The sequence below is a fragment of the Kogia breviceps genome, chromosome 11, assembly GCF_026419965.1.
Source record: "Kogia breviceps isolate mKogBre1 chromosome 11, mKogBre1 haplotype 1, whole genome shotgun sequence".
Taxonomy (NCBI): Eukaryota; Metazoa; Chordata; class Mammalia; order Artiodactyla; family Physeteridae; genus Kogia; species Kogia breviceps.
Window position 1 is genome coordinate 2,259,579 of NC_081320.1, and position 20,876 is coordinate 2,280,454.

The 20,876-nt window shown below is 49.2% G+C and overlaps 1 long non-coding RNA gene across 1 annotated transcript; it reads left to right on the top strand.

Moving 5' to 3' along the window:
- Positions 1-15,778: 15,778 nt before the first annotated feature.
- Positions 15,779-20,611, top strand: LOC136792107 (uncharacterized). Its single transcript, XR_010835305.1, has 3 exons — positions 15,779-16,165; positions 18,396-18,715; positions 18,819-20,611. It is a non-coding gene; the product is annotated as an uncharacterized lncRNA (long non-coding RNA).
- Positions 20,612-20,876: the final 265 nt, after the last annotated feature.

Genomic DNA, 20,876 nt, shown 5'->3' on the forward strand with positions numbered 1-20,876 from the left:
ATTACTTGGTACCAAAGGCAGACAATGATATGACAAACCACAAGATCCTATTCCTTACGGATATAGATGCAAAATTCTTCTAAAAATTTAGCAAACTGAATCCAGCAACATATGCAAAAGATTATACACTATGACCAAGTGGCATTTATCCCAGGAATGCAAGATTAGTATAACATTTGAAAATCAATTAATGTAAGACACCATATTAATAAAGAACAAACATAACAGATGCAGAAAACATTTGACAAAATCCTACATTCATTTATGACAAAAAAAAAAAAAACTCTCACCAAATCAGAATAGAAAGGAATGTCTTTGACCTAATACAGAGTATCTACAAAAAGCCACAGCTAACATCATACTTAAAGGTGAAAGTCACACTTGTTCCCTAAGACTGGGAACTGGGAAAGGGATGTTCACTCTCACCACTTCTAATCAGCATTGTACTAGAATTTCAATCCAAGGCAATTTATCAAGAAGAAGAAATAAAAGTTACTCAGATTGGAAAGACAGAAGTAAAACGATCTCTATTTTCAGATGATGTGATCTTGTATACAGAAATGTTGATGTATATGACTAATAAACCATTAGAACTAATAATTTGGAAGGTTGCAGGGTACAAGAAAATAATTCCATCTTCAATAGCATCAAAAAATAGGAATAAATTTAGATAAAGGGGGCAACACTTATACACTGCAAACTACAAAACATTATTGAAAAAATTAAATGAGATCTAAATAAATGGAATGATCCCATGTTCATGGGTTAGAAGATTTAATATTAAGATAGCAATACTCCCCATATTGATTTACAGATTCAGTGAAGTCTCTATCAAAATCCTACCTGTCTTATTTGTAGGAATTGGCAAGCTTATCCTAAAATTCATATGAAAATTCGAGAGACCCTATATAACTAAAACAATCTTGAGAAAGAAGAAAGAAGTTGGAAGATTCTTAACAGTTATGAAACTTACTACAAAACTACAGTAATCAATACTGTGTGGTACTGGCAGACATATAGAGCAATGGAATAGAATTTGGAGTCCAAAAATAAGCCAGTACATTTATAATCAGTTATAATCAACTTATAATCAGTTGATTTTCAACAAAGGTGCCAAGACAATTTGATGGGGAAAGCACAGTACTTTCAACAAATGATACAGGGACAACTGGATATTGACACTCAGACAAACGGAATCGTGCCCCTTCCTCATTTCATACACAAAAACTGACACAAAATGAATCATTAATATAAATATTAAAACTATAAATCTTTTAGAAGAAAATACAGGAGCAGATATCCATGATCTTGTGTTAGGCAAAGCTTTCTTAGATATGACACCAAAAAAATGAGTGACAAAAGAAAAAATAGATAAATTGGACTTTCTCAAATTTAATTTTCTGCTTCAAAGAATACCATCAAAAAAGTGAAAAGACAAGACACAGAAACAGGAGAAAAATAGGGTTTCCCTGGCGGCGCAGTGGTTGAGAGTCCGCCTGCCGATGCGGGGGACGCGGGTTCGTGCCCCGGTCCGGGAGGATCCCACGTGCCGCGGAGCGGCTGGGCCCGTGAGCCGTGGCCGCTGCACCTGCGCGTCCGGAGCCTGTGCTCCGCAACGGGAGAGGCCACAACGGTGAGAGACCCGCGTACTGCAAAAAAAAAAAAAAAAAAAAAAAAAAAACATACTGAGTTAGCACTTTACACCTGTTAGGATGGCACAATGAAAAAGACAATCATAACAAGCGTTGAGAAGGACGTGGGGAGACAGGAACGCTCACCCACAGTCGATGAGAATGTAAAATGGTGCAGCCACTTTGGAAAACAGTCTGGTAGTTCCTCAAAAGGTTAAACACAGAAGTACTACATGGCCCAGCAATTCTACACCCAAATTATTCCCACCCTCAAATATACCCAAAAGAAATGAAAACATACGTCCACACAAAAACGTGTACATGAATATTCACAGCAACATTAATAACAAACAGTGGAAACAACCAAAACTGATGAATCGTTAAGTACATCCACAAAGTGGAATGTTATTCAGCAATAAAAAGAAGTGAAGCTTTGACACACGCTACAGCGTGGGAGAAATTTGAAAACATTATGCTCAGTGAAAGAAGCCAGTTACAAAACACCACATATGGTATTATTTCATTTGCATGAAATGTCCAGAACAGGCAAATCCAGAGACAGAGCATCTACTAATGCCTCAGGCTGGGGCGGGGGAACTGGGGTGAAATGGGCAGTGATTCCTAGTGCCGCAGCAGTTTCTTTTGGGGGTGATGAAAATACTCTAAAATTGACTGTGATAATGGTTGTACAACTTCGAATATACCAGTGAGCGTGCAGATGCAGTATGTATTTCACACATGAGCTAGCTGGTGTTGCAGGCTCTAAATACTGAGCCTCCAGGGCGTCCACCACTGCGCTGGGTGATGAAGACAGACACACTTATCCTTCACAGAGCCCGGAGCCCGGCTTAGCACATGTCAGGCAGTCAAGTTCAACACTGACAAGTCTCAAAATAGAGAATTTAAAACAGAACAAATTCCATGCTTTCCTCGTGCTATATTCTGTCTCCGTCTGTCCACCGACTGGGAAGACATTTCAGAATCCTTCCGACCTCTGAAGTCAACGGTACGAACTGCACGAAACCGAGGTTTCCAGGTGCTGGGATCCACGTACCAGAGGGAACTTGTAATAAGCTAGACCTTTGTGTCCGGGTGCGGGAGATTTGTTTCAAGCCCCCAGGGAGTATTTTGGCCGTGGTGTCGCTGGGTTGCTTTATGTATTTTCCTGATTGCATTGGCCATAAATCTCCATCAGCTGGTAGGGGTTCCCGTTCTTCTCAGCAGGCCGCTGATCTACGTCATAAACGGGCCAGCCTGTCCCGCACCCACCAGCCACTGAAAGTACATCCGCTCACAGACATGCCAACAGGCTGGGACCAAACCACAGGTCTTCTCTCCACCAGCAGCTCTTTCCATCTCAGTCTGGAAGACGGTTCCCGCTGATCTGTTCCCCGGTAACCCGATCCGTCCCTTCTCATCTCCAGGAGCCCCAGCTAGGTCTTCAACAAAAACTCCTGCACACATGCCTTCCCCTCATTCAACCACAAGCTTCTTTAGGAAGGGATGGCTCTCTTTAGCCTTCTTTGTGTGTTCCTGTACTGAGACGCGCACAGCCCTTTCTATAAAATGTGTACAGGCAATGTAACTTTTGGTTCAGCTACCACTCTTAGCCAGACACTAGCTGGGACCCTTAAAACAGATTTTTCCTGCCATCTATTTCTGGTAAAAGAAAGTAGATTGTAAAACCCAAAGGAATGTGCCAGCAATTTAAAAATCAAAAAGGGCTTCCCTGGTGGCGCAGTGGTTGAGAGTCCGCCCGCCGAGGCAGGGGACGTGGGTTCGAGCCCCGGTCCGGAAGGATCCCACGTGCTGCGGGGCGGCTGGGCCTGTGAGCCGTGGCCGCTGAGCCTGCGCGTCCGGAGCCTGTGCTCCGCAACGGGAGAGGACACAGCGGTGAGAGGCCCGCGTACCGCAAAAAATAAATAAAATTTTAAAATAAATAAAAAACAAAAAGATTTTGTAAAAACCTTCTGGGATGTGTCCAGGATAAATAGACAGACGTGATCTTTACCTTTACAGTTTCATGTGGGGTCGAGTGGATGCTTTGCCACATTTGCTTGAAATGTCATCCGTACAGGTTCATCTTTTAGTTCCAACAATTTTCCTACTGTGTAAACGTAAGTTCTCGAAAGATAGGTAATGTATCAAAGCCACATGGTTTTACTATTGTAGTGTGAGTTAGTTGATTGGTTTCTCGGGTGACAGCTCACAACTCCTGAGGACTTGTTTTTGAAAGAGATACAAAGACACGGCCCCCAAGTTGATCACGGAGGCGGGTGGGCAGGTCCGGCCGAGCAGTGATGGCGTAGGTGCGGAGTCCGCAGGTGAGCTGGCGGTGCCGGCACCCAGTTGGAGGCTACAAGGTGCCTCTCAGGAGAGGGGCAAGGCGAGGAAAAGCGGGGAGGGGCTGCCGGAAGGGAGGGGGAGACACAGCCACCCCAGAACGCACGCGCAGATGCCTGGGGCCGCTGGGGTCCTGAGCTCTCCGCGGAACGCTCCGCTGCGGCCAAAGCTGTCGCGAGGGGTCTGATCCCAGCTCACCATGGCCCTGTCACTCTGAGAGGCTGCTTCTCAAAGCTGCGAGAGGTTCCTTGAACTCGGCCTGAAGGGTCCTCCAGCTTTCCAACCCTTTCTCCTCACCAGGCCCTACTTACATGTCAGAGCTTCCTTCCTGACTCCCCGCTCGGGCTGTAGAGAAGGCTCCCTGGTGCCCGGTTTCTCTCAGGACCCCTCCGCCCTGGCTGCTTGAGCTTCTCCAGGGACCCCTCCCCATGTCAGACCATAAAGGCCTGGAGACAAAGTGATGCTACTCATCTTTACAGCTCCTGCGCCCAGCAGAGCCCATCAAAACAAAAACAAAAACAACTGTCTTGGGCTTCCCTGGTGGCGCAGTGGTTGAGAATCCGCCTGCTGATGCAGGGGACACGGGTTCGTGCCCCGGTTCGGGAAGATCCCACGTGCCGCGGAGCGGCTGGGCCCGTGAGCCGTGGCCGCTGAGCCTGCGCGTCCGGAGCCTGTGCTCCGCGCAATGGGAAAGGCCACAGCGGTGAGAGGCCCGCGTACCGCAAAAAAAACAAAACAAAAAAAACCCAACTATCTTAACAAATGAACAGTTTACAGTATTACGTTTACAAAAATACAGCCGTGAATCAGTATTTCTCTGAGTAAATAAACCACCGAATTTGAGAAAAGTATTCTTTCCCAAGGGCTTTGCCACGATGGGCTCCTTGGGTGGGTAGAGAGCTATTTACGAAAGCAGGGGTTTTCACCTAAATCCTTCCGTCTCCTGGACAGTGCAAAGGCCCTACGCACACACATTCTCAATTTCACAAGGCAAAATACCTCTTTCCCACCTGTGGTTTCACTGACAAATTATTTACCAGGCTAAAAAGGCTTTTTCCTGGTCCTCTGAAGAGGTCCCTTTTGTTCTTTGCCACATGACTACAAAGCAAGAGCAAAGCCACACTCTGCGGAAATAACTCTGCCGTATACCATGTGGGTCAGACAATGCTCTGTAACCCAGTCACCTGCGCCCTTTCCACGGGAAACTGATCTTGGCTAACGGGGGCGGATGAACGATGGGCTTGGGATTTGGTCTGGCAACACCGTCAATCACAAGGAACGGGGTTCCCTGAGACTGAATTCCTCCTCTGTCTTCCCCGCGAGGGAGGAAGGGTCCACCGACCGGGAGCCACGGACCCTTGAGAAGGCCACGCCGCCTGCTGGGCCCAGGCTCTCCCTGGCTAATGGGGAGGCCCCCGTCCTCAGACCAGCCCTTCCTGTAGGGGTCCCCTGCCCTGTCAAGTCTCGGAAAATCAAACCAAACTCTAAAAGACTATGGCACTAATAATACAGGGTGAAGGATTTCCAAAATCTCCCAGGATAACGTCTTATCAGGGATCATGACTAATTCATCCTTTTTTTGCTGTGATTTTTTTTTTTTTTTTTTGCGGTACGCGGGCCTCTCACTGTCGTGGCCTCTCCCGTTGCGGAGCACAGGCTCCGGACGCACAGGCGCAGCGGCCACGGCTCACGGGCCCAGCTGCTCCGCGGCATGTGGGATCTTCCCGGACCGGGGCACGAACCCGCGTCCCCTGCATCTGCAGGCGGACTCTCGACCACTGCGCCACCAGGGAAGCCCCCTTTGCTGTGATTTTTAAACCTCATCTAACCTTGATAACCTCTTGAATTTTTTTTTATTTAAATAGGTTGAAATGATATAAAAGCAAGTAAATAAATAGGCACATAAACTGGAAAAACAATCATTTTGGCCTAGGGATTCCAATACTGTAAAATTTTAATTAAGCACAAACCAACTTACTAGGCTTCTAAATTAGCTACAATTTTTAATATGCCAGTAGGTATATATAATCATGTATTCTTAATTTCGGTCTGTCCACATCTTCAGGTGTAATGTTACACTGGCTGAATTTCTATAGGCCTTCGTTTTGGAAACCTGGGATTCACTGATAAATTACTATTAGCACCTTTTTCTTTCAAATATTCCATTTAAAAAATAGCTTATATACATATTTAAAAACAGCTTACACATGCTTATTTTTTTTTTAATAGCTATATATACCTCCCTAAGGGAAGTCTGATGGACAGAGCCAAGTTTAGAAGGCGTGCAATACCCCGGTGCAGTTCTGACACTAGCCAGGCAAAGTTAGCACACGCTTCACGATTTAAGGACTTGGTCCCAAAGAAGACTCCCCTCACTTCAGGCACCAGCCACCAGTTCCAGGCTTCCCGAGGCACACGCCCTGCTGACCGCCAGGCTACAAATCCAGAGGGGGTGCTCACAGCCCCCTCAGGTTCCATAATTCCCTGCAACGACTCACAGAATTCACGGAAACGCTACACCTGTGATTACAGTTTATTACAAGGGATACAAATCAGGACCAGCCAAAAGAAGAGACCCCTGGGGTGAGGTCTGGGAAGGTTCCAGTCGCGGAGCCTCGTAGAATCAATGTGCACTGACTGCCCTCCTGGCACATCGATATATGGTTACCAACCAGGAAGCTTCACGGAGATTTAGTGTCCTGAGTTTCTGTTCTGATTTTATTAAGTAGATAATTGATTAAACGACTGGCCACACTCAGTGTCTCCTTGTCTGGACTGTGGCTTCCATGTGAGGGGTACACCCTGGGGAGCATGCCAGACGCCCCACTGGGCCGTGGGAAAGAACATCAGAACATCGAGTTATATCTATATCGATTTTTCATTTGTTTGGTAGGTTTTACGGCGTGCAGAAGACATTAGTGTAGAAGTACATGCGGAGACATATAATGGGGCGATACGCTCAGACATTTTTAACGATAAGAATCGTGCTCTAAATCAGACGGAGAGCAGTGTTTTAGAGATTGAGGAGGTAACGTCTCTCCAGGCTAAAATCCTATATTTGGTTCCTTCTAACAGACCGTGATATATTCCCTTGATAGATTTACCCCAATACATGTTTGTTTTGTTTTGTTTTAATGAGGCCCTCAGACCTTGGGAATAATATCACGCTTTGTACTGATCTCTTAGTGTTCAATGTTATTTCTCTAAATTTGAAAACAAATTGTTTTTCTCTCCACTCTGCCGTAGCAGTTTCCACGCTGGCAAATGCAGTCAAACCACCTAATCTTTCCAGGAGGAAGGACCAAGATGGCTGGCCTAGGCTAGAGAGCACCTCCCTTCCTTCTCTCTCTCTTGTACTGGGGGCAGCAGTCAGTGTCTACACCCTCTGGACACCTGAGGGGATCACAGAGTTGTCCTCAGGAAGCCGACAGGTGGTGCTGTGGTCCTGTGCTCCGGAGGGAGCCTGGGACGCAGTCAGAGAGCTCGTTCCCAAAGGGAGGACCGAAGGCACCTGTCACCTACCTGAGCATGTCAGGTGAGGACGCTCGGCTTCACTGTATGATTGTGGAAACAGTGGCAATTCTCAAAGGCAGCCCTGAAAGCTGGCGGAGACTGAGAAAACGCTTCCATTTTCCCCCAAACACAACTTGACCGTAGCTTTCTTTTTGGCTGGAATTCAGGGTTGGAAATTATCAAAGTTCCCAAGGCTGCAGGACACGGCCGGCCACGGTGGGCGGCCCCAGCATTGGTGACGGTTTCCTGGAGCTGCACCTGTCGTGATGACCTGGTAAACAGTCCACGGGGTGGGGCACTGGCTGTCCAGATGGCCCCTGGGATCCGTCCTGTCAGCAGAACCCCTTCCCAGCCCACCCAGACCCCCAGGTACCCAGAGACACTCCCCGCTGCGGTGCCACCTCTAGAATCTCTCCCTCCTCGTCACACACCAAAATGTACCTTTCCGTGGCCTATTTGTCTCCGGTAACTGCAAAGTATTTGAACGAAGACTCCTAGAAACAAATTTTCCATCGAATTGAAAACCTTTTCTCAATTTCAGTTTCTCTAAAACTGAAATATCTGGCCAGGCGTCGGGGAGGCCAGGTGGGGATATTTAACGGCAGAGGGCACTCGGGTTCCCTTAAAGCCATCGGTTTTCCACCCTGGCTGCACAGAATCACCTGGGGAGACTTTTAAAATCCTGATGCCGCAGGGGACCTGCCAGGGCCATGGCATGATCTTTGTGGGCCCCTCCTCTGCAGGGAGTACTGAAAATCGTATTTTACGACTGTGTTGGTTGAAAGACAAATATCTTAACGTTGCATATTAAAACCTTTCGTCTACAAGTTTTTTCTTCCGATTTTAGACAAAATACAAACACTCTGTGGGCCCGTAGATGTTCTGTGGGCCCCAGGCACCATGCCAGCTGCGCCTGGTGGGTGAGTTGGCCCTGCCAGGAAGGGCGAAAGCAGACTTTTTTGGGTGGAGCTAAGGCTTCAGTGTTTTTTCCTAACACCCCCTGCCATTCCGGGGAAAAGGCAAGGTAGACGCTCACGCCAACCACGCAGGAAGGAATGCCTAGTCGCCGGATGGTGAAGAAGAGACCAGAGAGGTCAGCTTCGTCCGGTGCCAGCCAAGGTCAGCCTGAAATCCCGGCAGGACAAAGCGACACTGACGCCAGCATCACCACGCCTCTGGGATCCCGGCCGTCACCTGCCTGGTCACACAGCCTTGAACCTTAGAGTGAAGAAACAGAAGACCTGCCCGTACACCCATCTCGTTTCCAGATCAGAAACAGCCCTGTTGCGGAACTGCCTGCGCCAAGGTCACGGAGAGGGGCTGGAGCCAGAACACGCCTCCACGTTTCCGGGCAGGCCCCAAAGGGCTGCACACGAGCTGCAGGCCAGGCGCGGGGCAGGATGCGGCAGGGCCCATCACGGTGACCAGAGGCTTACTGGACCTGGCATCTCACAGATGCCATCTGAGCCGAGTTTTAACAAAGGTTCTTGGGTTGCCATGGAGATGAGTCTGGGGGCTGAGAAGGCACAAAGAGCGGAACTGGAGGGGAGTTCGCGTGTCCTCCAGTGCCACTGACCTAAGTGTTTCCCATTAGGAATCAGGGCATTAATTAACTGCAAACACCTGAGTCACTTTCTTGGTGCCCTTTCTTGCAAAGGCAGCCAAGCAGCAGAGCTGAGTGCTTAGCTGGAGGAACTCTTTGTGCCTTCTGTGTACACCCCCTGAAAGCAAATGACAGTTATTGTCCACAAAACCTGCGTTCGTACAGCTTCCTCATAGCCATCAAATTAAATATTGGGATTGGTGCATAGATAAGACAGAGATGGAAATATAGCCCACAAAGTGAAGGAGAGGGCTGTGGGGAAGTAAAGCTTAAACGGTGATGACAGTACATGTTTTCCTTGGTGGGGATGTCCTTCTCAACACTGCAATCAACACAGCTTGATCCAGCCTTTCTGAGCCCATTACTGTTGCCTAGTTATTATGGTTTCTCACCAAAGCTATGCCCAGCGAAGTACTGCATAGAAATGTTTTTAAAGCCCTTGACCTATCTTGCAATACTATTTTTAATCACTGCTTAGAGGAAGATTGAAAAGAAATATACCAAAATGTTAACAGGATTTGTGCTCGACTGATTGGATTGTTTTATGGTTTTTCTTCTCTCAATTTTTATTTTGAATTAGATTTACAGAAAGTTAGAAAAATAGTACAGAAAGATCCTGTGTATCCTTCACCCAGCCTCCCCCAATGCTTACATCTTACATAATAACTATAATACAATCACCAAAACCAAAAAGTTAACTAGTAATCTGACTACAGACCTTATTCAGATTTCACCAGTTTCTACATGCCCTTGTGTGTGTGTGTGTGTCTTTCTATGCAACTTTATCACTTATGTAGATTTGTTTTCTCATGTTTTTAAAACTTCTTATAATGAAAATGTTCTTGTCTTATTATAAAGAGAAAAGCTCGACTTTTAAATTCTTTTGTGGGAATCTGTCCCAGAAAAAAAATAAAAACTCTAAATATGTACATTGCTAGGCTCAAAAATATTTCTCGTTACATTACTTATAAACAAATTTAAACCACTTAAGTGTCCAACTTGATGTAACTGAACGGAATTAACTGGAGTACATTCGCTTACTGGATGTCGTGCAACCGTATGAACTGTTTATGGAAAAGGATGTGGTAACAGGTAGGTGTCATGATGTGGTGAAGCGGAAACAAGCTACAGACCTGTTCCACTGGATTATGACTGTGGGACGAGGTCAACACATGGTGGGGGAACGGGAGGCAGACACACTGAAACCATTCTTCTCCACTTTTCCTATATTTTCCAAAATTTCCTTCTTGAGAAGGACTTTCAAATTTTAATGTGCATCACTGGTGACCTTATTAAGATAGATTCTGATTCATTGGGCTGGGGTCCAAGCAGCAAGCAGGGGCCTCAGATACGTTTCTAACAAGCTCCCCGGTGACATCGACACTGCTACTCCATAAGCCACCCTATTCAAACAATGGATTATAAGAAAACGGACCTTTTAGAAAGAAAGTGCTTCTTATGTTTAAAACTGGCCTCAAATGCCAAAGCATACCCCCAAAAAAGTCCATCAAAATCTCCAGATTCCACTTGGATTTCAAGTAACAGAAGTGCAGACCTGGCCTCGTCCAGCCCTAGATGGTGAGATTATTCCTTTGCTCTGAGTTACCTGATTTTTTTTTTTTTTGGCCACACCACGCGGCATGCAGGATCTTAGTTCCCCAACCAGGGATCGAACCGGCGCCCCCTGCATTGGAAACACGGAGTCTTAACTACTGGACCACCGGGGAAGCCCCCTGAGTTACCCGATTTTACTGAAGGTGGGATCATAGTTTTCTACAAACTCTTAGCTGTACTTGCTTGCTTCAATCCAAGGCTTGAGTCTTGCTGACACACTGCTTCGAGGGGAGACCTTATTTTGTCCCCCTATCATGATGCCTAAGAACCTAGGACCACACAGAAGGCAGGAGAGCAGTGCTCTCGGACCCGACAACCCCCTGCCTGTTCAGGAGAAGTAACTTGAGGAACCCAGACGCCCCTTATCTCTTGGCAGCCTGAACCATGAAGCACTTTATTTTTCTTTTAATCTTTCAGCAGGGGCTGTTTCTGTTCTTTGGTTGCCAAATTAGATTACCGTGCAAAACTTTCTATTTTTAAAACACCACGGAGTCTTTCTAGGGAGTCAATAAAGCAATATATGATGGCTTTTATTTATTTTGTCATTCATAGATTCCAGGGCTCTTCTATGAATAGATTTGACCTTTATGACATATTCTTATTAAAACACATGCATGTTCTGTGCAGAATATATGGACTTTAAAAAACATAATCAGAAAATAAACTCCCTAAGCTTACACGAGGGTGTTTTTGCTTCGCTTTGGTTTAGCCTGGATGTAACATGCACATCTCTTTATGAAGCTGTTATCATACTGTATTAACAACCTTGTAGTGTCTGTGCTATCTTCCTTCATCCTCAGAGTAACCCTGGGAGGAAGCAGGGCAGATGTTCCTCATTACAGGTCACTGCACTGGCTTACCGCAATGGTTATTCCACAATGGTTCCCAGAGCTGTCGAAACTGCTCCTTCTAGGACCTGGTCTGGCACCTCTATGGGGACACTGCCTGAAGGCCACTCACAGCCGAAACTGCTCCACAAATATATCGAGGAAATAGACTAGAAGAAAGGGAAAGTTACTCCTAAATATTAGTTGGATGAAATGGAATTTATGGAGAACCGCCATCTTGGAAGAGGTGGATGCACTGAACTACATTGTTTCATCTGTGACTGAGTCCAAGCTCGTCCTGCTCACCACACAACAGGCCAATAAACTGAGAGGCGAGTTGCTGGGGCAAAGAACAGCGGCCTTATCCAGAAAGCCAGCAGAGCAAGATGGCAGGCTCGTGGCCCAAAGAACCGTCTTGCTGAGTCAGAATTCAGGCTCCTTTTATACTAAAAGGGGCGGGACTAGAGCCAAGCACTTCCTGTTTCCCGTCAGCCTCCGGAGGGGAGGTGTTGATTTCTCCCTCCTGCAGTCATTCACAGCTGGGCCTCCTCAGGAGGTTTCCTGGGAGCTAAACACAAGTATTTTAACTGAATGTTCATTACCTGGGAGGCAGGGGTCCCAGAGATGGGCCGTTACGGAGAATATCAGCTTATAGGCAGCATCGCTTTAGTGATTAACTGGTAACAGGACACAGAGGTTCTTCCCGATTACAATTACTCACTGTCAACGTCCATCCCACAATCTTGTGGGAAAAGGGACAAAGACCGCCCTGGCTATTCCCTACTGAACGGGAGCGATGAATATTGTTTAGAATCTTTAGTTGGTAGTAAACATTCCCCATTTTTGGAGACAGAAATTCAAGATAAAACACAAACAGCCCATACAAGTGCTAGCCTTCAGAGAAGCAAACGAACCAGTTCACAAATCCAAAAGTAAAAGTCCAACAACCCTTTCCTCTCTCCAACAGGGTACACCCCGCTCCAATACGAAACAAACTGGCTTATTCCAGAGAAAAACCCCAAACGGAGAGGAATAAAGTTCCCGGCTGAACACACCGGAGCCACTTACCCTACCGTCCGGAGCCCGTCGGGTCCCAAACGTCGATTCCTTCCTTCCGCTGCCAAGTGCCGGGGCGGCCGGGGCTGCTTCAGAGAACTCTGAAGGGCAGGTCCTCAGGACGGGGGGGGTCCCGGCAGCTGCTAGGCTCTCACCCCAGAATTCCCCAACCAGGGCTGGCAGGCCACGGGCACCAAGGCTCCTGGGTGGCTTCATCAGAATGTGTTACCAAGTCCAAGCCTGTACTGCTCGCCACACCACAGGCTAATAAGTTGAGAGGCGAGTTGCTGGGGCAAAGAATAGCGGCCTTATCCAGAAAGCCAGCAGACCAAGATGGCGGGCTAGAGGCCCAAAGAACCGACTTGCTGAGTCAGAAGTCAGGCTCCTTTTATACTAAAAGGGGCGGGACTAAAGCCAAGTACTTCCTGTTTCCCGTCAGCCTCCGGAGGGGAGGTGTTGATTCCTCCCTCCTGCAGTCATTCACAGCTGGGCCTCCTCAGGAGGTTTCCTGGGAGCTAAACCCAGGTATTTTAGCTGAATGCTCATTTACCTTAATCTCTCGGAGGCAGGGGTCCCAGTGATGGGCCATTGTGTGGAATTTAAGTTTACAGGCAGCATCCCTTTAGTGATTAACTTGTAATAGAATACAAAGGTTCTTCTCTATTTACACACCCAGCCTAGATAATGACACTAATCAGAAGTGTATTAAAACCAAGTCTCTAATAAACGGATTGTGGTCTTAGTACACAGCGGAGTTCTGTAGTCTAAAGAGAACAAATGCTCTCCAGCCACATGCAACACTATGAATGAATGCATCTGTAAACATAATATGCAGTGAAAGAAGCTATGCACAAAAGAATACACCCTGCATGGTGACATTTATATAAAGTGCAAACACAGACAAAAGGAATCCATGGTGTCAGAGGTCAGGAGAGGGTTCCCACTGGGAGTGTGGTGACTGGAAGTGGCAGGAGACGGGATTCTGGGAGCACTGGTAACATTTTTTTTTTTTTTTTTTTTTTGGCTGTAATAAACAGACTTTTAAAAAAAACACTTAATTGAGTTATGATTGACATACAAAAATCTATTTGTATTTAACATATAAAACTTGGTGAGTTTGGACATAAGTATGCACCTATGAAACTATCTCTTTGATCTATGCCATAAACACATCCATCACCTACAAAAGCTTCCTGCTGCTCTCATTATTATTATTCTTTGTGTGTGTATATATATGATAAGAACACTTAACATGAGACCTACCCTCTTAGCAAATGTTTAAGTATACGATACAGTATTACAAACTAGGGGCACTGGGCTGGACAATATATCTCTAGAATTTACTCATTTTGTATAACTGAAACTTTGTACCCTGTGATAATACCTCCTCGTCCTCCCCTCCCCCATCCCCTGGCAATCACCATTCTACTCTCTGCTTCTGTGAGTTTGAGTTTTTTAGATTCCATGATCACGCAGTGTCTGTCCTTCTGTGTTCAACTTATTTCACTTAGTATCATGTTCTCCAGGTTCATTCATGCTGTCACATATGGCAGGATCTTTTTCCTTTTTAAGGCTGAAAAATATTCAACTAAATACATATATATATATATATATATGCAATCATATATTTTTCTTAATCCATTTGTTCATCAATAGACACTTAAGTTGCTTCCATGCCTTGGATATTGTGAATAATGCTGCCGTAAACATGGGAGCAGAGATACCTGAGATCCTAACTTCGATTTTTTGGATACATACCCAGAAGTGGGATTGCTGATTGTATGGTAGCTCTATTTTAAATTTGTTTGAGGACTCTCCATGCTGTTTTCCACAGTGTCTGAACCAATTTGTATTCCCACCGATAGCGCACGCGGGTTCCCTTCCCCGCAAGTCCCCCCTCAGCAGCACTTGCTATTCTTGTCTTTTTGATAAGAGCCATTCTGACAGGTGTGAGGTGATACATTACTATGGTTTTGATTTGTGTTTCCCTGGTGATTAGCGATGTTGAGCATCTTTTCATATACCTGTCGGCCATCTGTATGCTCAAGGGCACAGCTCCACACCCTGAGCTTTAAAAAACAATCTGGTTATTTGAGGATTTTATGTTGTTGAGTTTGGGGGGTTCCCTATAGACATTGGATATTAACCCTTTGTCAAATATATGGTGTGCAAATATTTTCTCCCATTCTGTCAGTTGCCTTTCATTTTGTTGGTTTTTTGCCCTTTGCAGCAGCTTTTCAGTTTGTTGTTTCCCACTTGTGTCGATTTTAGCTTTTGTTGCCTGTGCTTTGGGTGTGTCGTATCAAAGAAATCATTGCCGAGACTGATGTTGAGGTGCTTTTCCCTTGTGTTTCTTATTAGAGTTCTATGGTTTCAGGTCTTACATTTAAGTTGTTAATCCATTTTGAATTAATTTTTGTGTCTGGTGTAAGATAAGATTGCAATTTCATTCTTTTTTATGTTGACATGCAGTTTTCCCAATATCATTTTATTTTTATTTTTATTTTTTTTGTGGTACGCGGGCCTTTCACTGTTGTCGTGGCCTCTCCCGTCGCGGAGCACAGGCTCCGGACGCGCAGGCTCAGCGGCCACGGCTCACGGGCCCAGCCGCTCCGCGGCACGTGGGATCTTCCCGGACCGGGGCACTAACCCGCGTCCCCTGCATCGGCAGGCGGACTCTCAACCACTGCGCCACCAGGAAAGTTCCTCCCCCAACTCTTAAAATACAAAAACTAACCCAGAGCCACAGCATTTCTGTCTGTCCCTAACTGTCCCTCCAAAGACTTCATCACAGCTCTCCCCCCGCGTCATGGCCGTATCTCCCTCCCCATCAGCTCTGGGCTTCCTCTCTTCTGGAACAAGCTGGACCATAAGCTCTTCGAGGGCAGGTATCCCCCCGCCACTGCTCTCTCTGGAGCATCCCGGACTCTGACTTGAGTCTGGCACATGGAGGGTGTTCAGGCACTGTCTTGGCATGGATGCAGCCTTGTGACACAGCCAGGACAGAACAATCCTGCAGGGACGGGAGCTCCTAGTGGGGGCAGCCGTAGACGCTTCTCCGGCCTCTCCCAACTTTAGCGATGGAGGTGGTGGTGATGGCAACTTGACGTAGGTGTTCTTTGCTCAGAGAGGAAACCCATGCATGACTCAGCTCAGTTTATGCAACCTTCCCTCTATTCTGGGCCCTGCCGACTGCATCCTCCCGGGATCCTTCTGTCCACTCTCTCCCAGGTTTGCAGGACCGGGTAGTTGGAGCTGCCGGCTCCGCCAGATTCAGACCCAGTTCCGGCAAGAACTCCTCGTGGGTGGCGCTCGTCTTTCCTGGCGCATCTCGGGAAGGGGCGGGCCTGCTCTGGGCCTGCTCAGAGGTCAGTCTGCCATTTGCAGAAAGGAAGAGACGGGGTGACCTATAAACTCCCACCGGAGTCTGCTTACATCCACTGAAAACACCGGAGCAGTAAGAGCGCGCTCTGACCCCGGCAATGGCCACACTGGTGGCGTGAACCCTTCACGGGAGCTCAGCCTGGGGCCTCACATTCAGGAGGCCCTCGATGATAGCGGCTGTTTTTCCTTTCAAGGTGAGAAACCCGGGGCTCGGAGAGTTAAAAGACTGGTGCAAAGCTCCCAGTCCGTGGGTGGCAGAACTGGCAAAGAAAAACCCAGCTCAGTTTCATCTAGAAAGTTTGGTCTTACTCCCTGGGCACACTGCCTCGCTGGAGACGCGGCCGCGCGGCACAGGCCTCGAGAGCCCGTCCATGCCCCCGACGGACTCTCCCCTGTGGGGAGTGGGGAGCCCTGGATAGTTGGGTGGGAAGCAGCCAGAGGCGTGGCAACTTAGAGGCCCACCTGGCGGCACAGGGTAGGGGGATTTCTGTGAACAGACGCCAGGGGCAGGGAGACCAGCTAAGATTCTGTTTTAATAGGAAGGGGTGATGGCCCAGGAGAACGCCAGGCTTCTCTCTGGTCCCCGGAAGATAATGGTAACACGGGGGAGGGGACCCTGGATCCCAGGGTCTGAGGATCGTAAAACTGGGAATCACCTTCTTCTCAGCCACGCTGCTCATTAGCTGGGTCACCCAGGCTTGAAGACGTCTAGGCCGGTCTTATTCCTAAGGGTAACCCAACAAGGGAAGGAGGAGGGTGAGATACAGTAACAGGACGATGAAGTGAGGGCTGTAAGCGGAAAGGAGCATGTGTGTGTGTCTGTGTGTGTGTACGTGTGAGTATGCATGTGTGCTCGTGTGTATGGGTGTGTGTGCATGTGAGTGTGTGCTGGGTAGAGGTGTATGAGTGTGTGTGTGTGTGTGCATGTGTGTGCATGTGTGTACCGGGCAGAGGTGTGGGAGTGTGTGTACGTGTGCGTGTGCACGTGTGTACCTGGTAGAGGTGTGGGAGTGTGTATACGTGTGCGTGTGCACGTGTGTACCTGGTAGAGGTGTGGGAGTGTGTGTACGTGTGCGTGTGCACGTGTGTACCTGGTAGAGGTGTGGGAGTGTGTGTACGTGTGCGTGTGCACGTGTGTGCCTGGTAGAGGTGTGGGAGTGTGTGTACGTGTGCGTGTGCACGTGTGTGCCTGGTAGAGGTGTGGGAGTGTGTGTACGTGTGCACGTGTGTACCGGGCAGAGGTGTGGGAGTGTGTGTACGTGTGCGTGTGCACGTGTGTACCGGGCAGAGGTGTGGCAGTGTGTGTACGTGTGTCCACGTGTGTACGTTGGATGGAGCGTCTGAGCAGAAGACCGGCTTCAAGCAGCAGGTACACAGTTGCATCTGGCAGTGAACATCGCAGGCATATCCTTCCCTGAAGCCCCCTTGGTAGATGCGCCCTATAGTCGGGCCCCTACTCTGAGTACTGGACCTTCCGATCTACGAGAAAAAGGAAGTCCGGGCATCTGCTGTTGTTGCAGGGATCTACCCTAGACGCAGCCACACCCCTCGCGCCCCAGGCGGCCCGCGCTTTGAGGCCATGAGGACGGTGGGGCCGTTTCTCTGCCTCGACCCCGTCGTCCTGGTGGGCACACGGCGAGGTGGGGTGAGGCATAGGCTGGAGGGGGGCTGGTGAGCCCATTTCAGAAAAGGCGGGAAACTGGCGGTCAAAGTACTGGCTAGAGCCCTCAACAAAGGCAAGAGGAGCCTTAGGTGTAATTTTGAAAGCTTTGACAGATGCAAATTAAATCTTCAAGAGGTTGGCTACATGTTTTGGCAGAGGGAGAAAAAACCCTTTTTTTCAAGTACAAGAAACTCTGGTTGAGAAGATGGGTCACCAAGAGTTGCACTTAATCACTGAGCCATCATTTCCTGAGAGCTCCTAAAGCCTCTGCTTTCAGGTTAGACATGTAGCACATTGACCTCAGGAGGAAAATCTGATTCAGGCTAGATTCAATCTAAGTTGATTCCAATAACTCCAAGACCGAGGGGCGTTTTAAGTCCCACAACTGCGTCACTAACTACTTAAACAACTTTCTAACTGCCCTGTCTTTTTTTTTTCTTTGCGGTACGCGGGCCTCTCACTGTCGTGGCCTCTCCCGTTGCGGAGCACAGGCTCCGGACGCGCAGGCTCAGCGGCCACGGCTCACGGGCCCAGCCGCTCCGCGGCACGTGGGATCCTCCCGGACCGGGGCCCGAACCCGCGTCGCCTGCATCGGCGGGCGGACTCTCAACCGCCACCAGGGAAGCCCCCTGTCATTTTTGAGTGGCTTTTGTAGCTTCTCACATTTCTGACGCAGCCGTATTTTAAGTAAAATATTATTATTTTTAAGGTATTCTGCCCTTTCTCATCATCTTAAGAAGATCCTTATTCTTTTCCTCCAGGCTGATTTCGTTTCTCTGAGGTCATCAGGGAAAACGCTCTGGTTTCTGAAAGCTCGCCTTGGGAGGCCAACGCGTGGCGGAGGTCCAGCGTCCGGATGCAAGACTCACACGGCCGGGCAGCAGGAGGGCCAGGTGCCCTCACGGCCTCTCTGCTCTGACCCTGTGGTTCACGGTGCCCCTTCACCCCGATGTCCACGTGAGGCGGGGACGGGCTGCCCCAGTGCCCGGCCAGCACCCAGGGAGGTTCTTGAGCCTGATGACACCGAGGACCTCCGCTTTCCGGAAAGGCAGAGGCCTGCTTCCAGCTGGGGGCCCCCGAGGTATAGCAGGGGCCTGGTGGGGATCCTAAGCGGGGTGTTGATTACTCTGTACAACAAATGGAACAATTTGAAAACGATCCTGGAATCTCTCATTTTCCCGTAGCTCCTTCTTACGGGTCCATCGCTCCTGAACTTCTCTAGAATTGTTGAAGCGGACGGATCCGTGAGCACATCTCACCTTGTAGACGGGCCCAACGGGTGTGGATGGAGAGACAGGGCTACCCTGTGTCCACCCCCCTGCCCCTCGCTCGCCCCACGTCGGCGCCCAAACCCAAGGACCAGCCGCGGCCTGGAATCTCTACGTCCTGCATCATCCACCACTTGGGGTGATGGACAGTCCAGTTGTTCTGTGAGCGTCACAGGTGCTGGTAGCTTCTGTCCCTGAGCTCTGCCCTCCACATCCCTGTAGGCAGATGTGACCCCTGACCTCCCCTCCTGGAGCGTAAGCCCCGGAGGGAGGGCCTGGGGTCTGGCGCTGCCCACGGTGTATCCCGAGTCCCAGCACTCGGCCTGGCCAGGGCAGCCATTCAGTTAACATTCTAGAATAACGTACAGACGACCGTCCCTCCCGCCATCGCTGCGCCTTCCAGGCAATCTTTCCTCATCTCCTTAGCACGTCTCCAAGCCCAGGGGATAAAGAACGGCTTTGGTATTATTTCCACTGTCACCCAGTAATCCTGTCTGTCCTGCTTCTGTCTGTGTCACCTCCATCTTCAAGGTGAGGACAAGACACCCCTGGCGGCTCCGGAACGTGAGCCCCTCGGATTCCCTGAGGCTGGGTCCAGTCAGAGCCAGCACCTCAGGGCTTCCTAATTTCCCTCGGAACAAATCGCGGTGCGGAAAAGCCCCTCCTGTTCTTCTGCAGCTTCTTCAACCTTGCGCACTGGGCCCTGACTGGAGGCGGGCTGGTCACCCACAGGATCTTGTACTGACTGCCCTGGGTGTTTCTATTCTGTCTTCCAAAACCCACAGCGTTGTTTGTGCAGTTTCTTTAAGGGTTCGCGACCTTGGCCTTGCTTTCCAGTGACATGCCCGCGGAACTTGAGAGATGGGCGCGTTCAGAGCACACACTCCCTTGGTGACATCGGCGGACTGCCTGGGTCTGTGGGAGCATCAGGGCCACGACGCTGCGCCAGCTCCAGGGCAGCAGGAAGGAGGGCGGAGGACGGACGCGGCCAGCTTGGCTGTGTGGGCTTTTTCCTTTCTCCTCCTTCCGAAGGGGAAGAGCCAAGACCCGCCTTCTTGGCCACATGCTCTTCAAGGATGTAAAGTCAGGGGAGAGAAGGGAGGTGGTGCTCTGGGATGAGGTCTAGAGGATGCACGTGCCGGTCCAGCCCCCTCGTTTGGGGCGGTCACAGGCTTTCCCTCCCTGCAGCGAGCAGGTGGCGGGGTCTCTCGTTGGCGCCTCCCCCCAACCCAGCAAGGCTCTGTCCTCAGAGACAAGAGCCTCTGTGGCTCCTTGAGGGGGGAGCAGGAAGCAGGCCCCGAAGAAGCCTTGCTCCCCTAGAGGTTTCCCGGAACTCAGCCCGTGGATCTGAGCCTCGACCTGACACGGCAGAGTCAGCGCTCGCGAAAGCGGGGGCAGCTCCCCAAAACCACACTCTCAGAAGACAGGAAATCACAAAACGCTGGATACTGTGCTTAGAAAAACCAGTCTCTGCACGGAAATAACTACCTCTCATATAGAAAGTACGAGCGTTTGATGAGCAGATAAGGCAGAGGGTGGAGGGTGGGGGTCCTCGGCTGCCACCGCCACCCCCAGACCCCTGCCTGTCACCAGTCACCAGGCGGGGCCGCCCCCAGAAAGGCACGGAGCCCCCTTCCAGGGTCCAGTCACGACTCGGTTCCTCGAAGACCGCTTGCGCCGAAATAAAATGTCTCCAGCCCTTGATTCTAGACTTTTCACCCAACCATCTTTTTAAGCCTGTCAGCAGGTAACCGTGTCACTGGGTTTCCCTGTACCTCCCTTTCCCCGGCCTCCTTTGGAGAGACTCGATAAAAACAGCAGAAGTAAGAGAAAAGGGGCAAGCGAGGCCGGATGTGAGCTGGAGGGGCTGGCGGGTCCCGGCGCAGGGCTGGACCAGAGCCCCGAGGGGAATGGGGGACCTGCCGCAGGAGCCGCAAACGTCCTTGGCGCTTTAAAGCCCCTGGACGGCGTGGC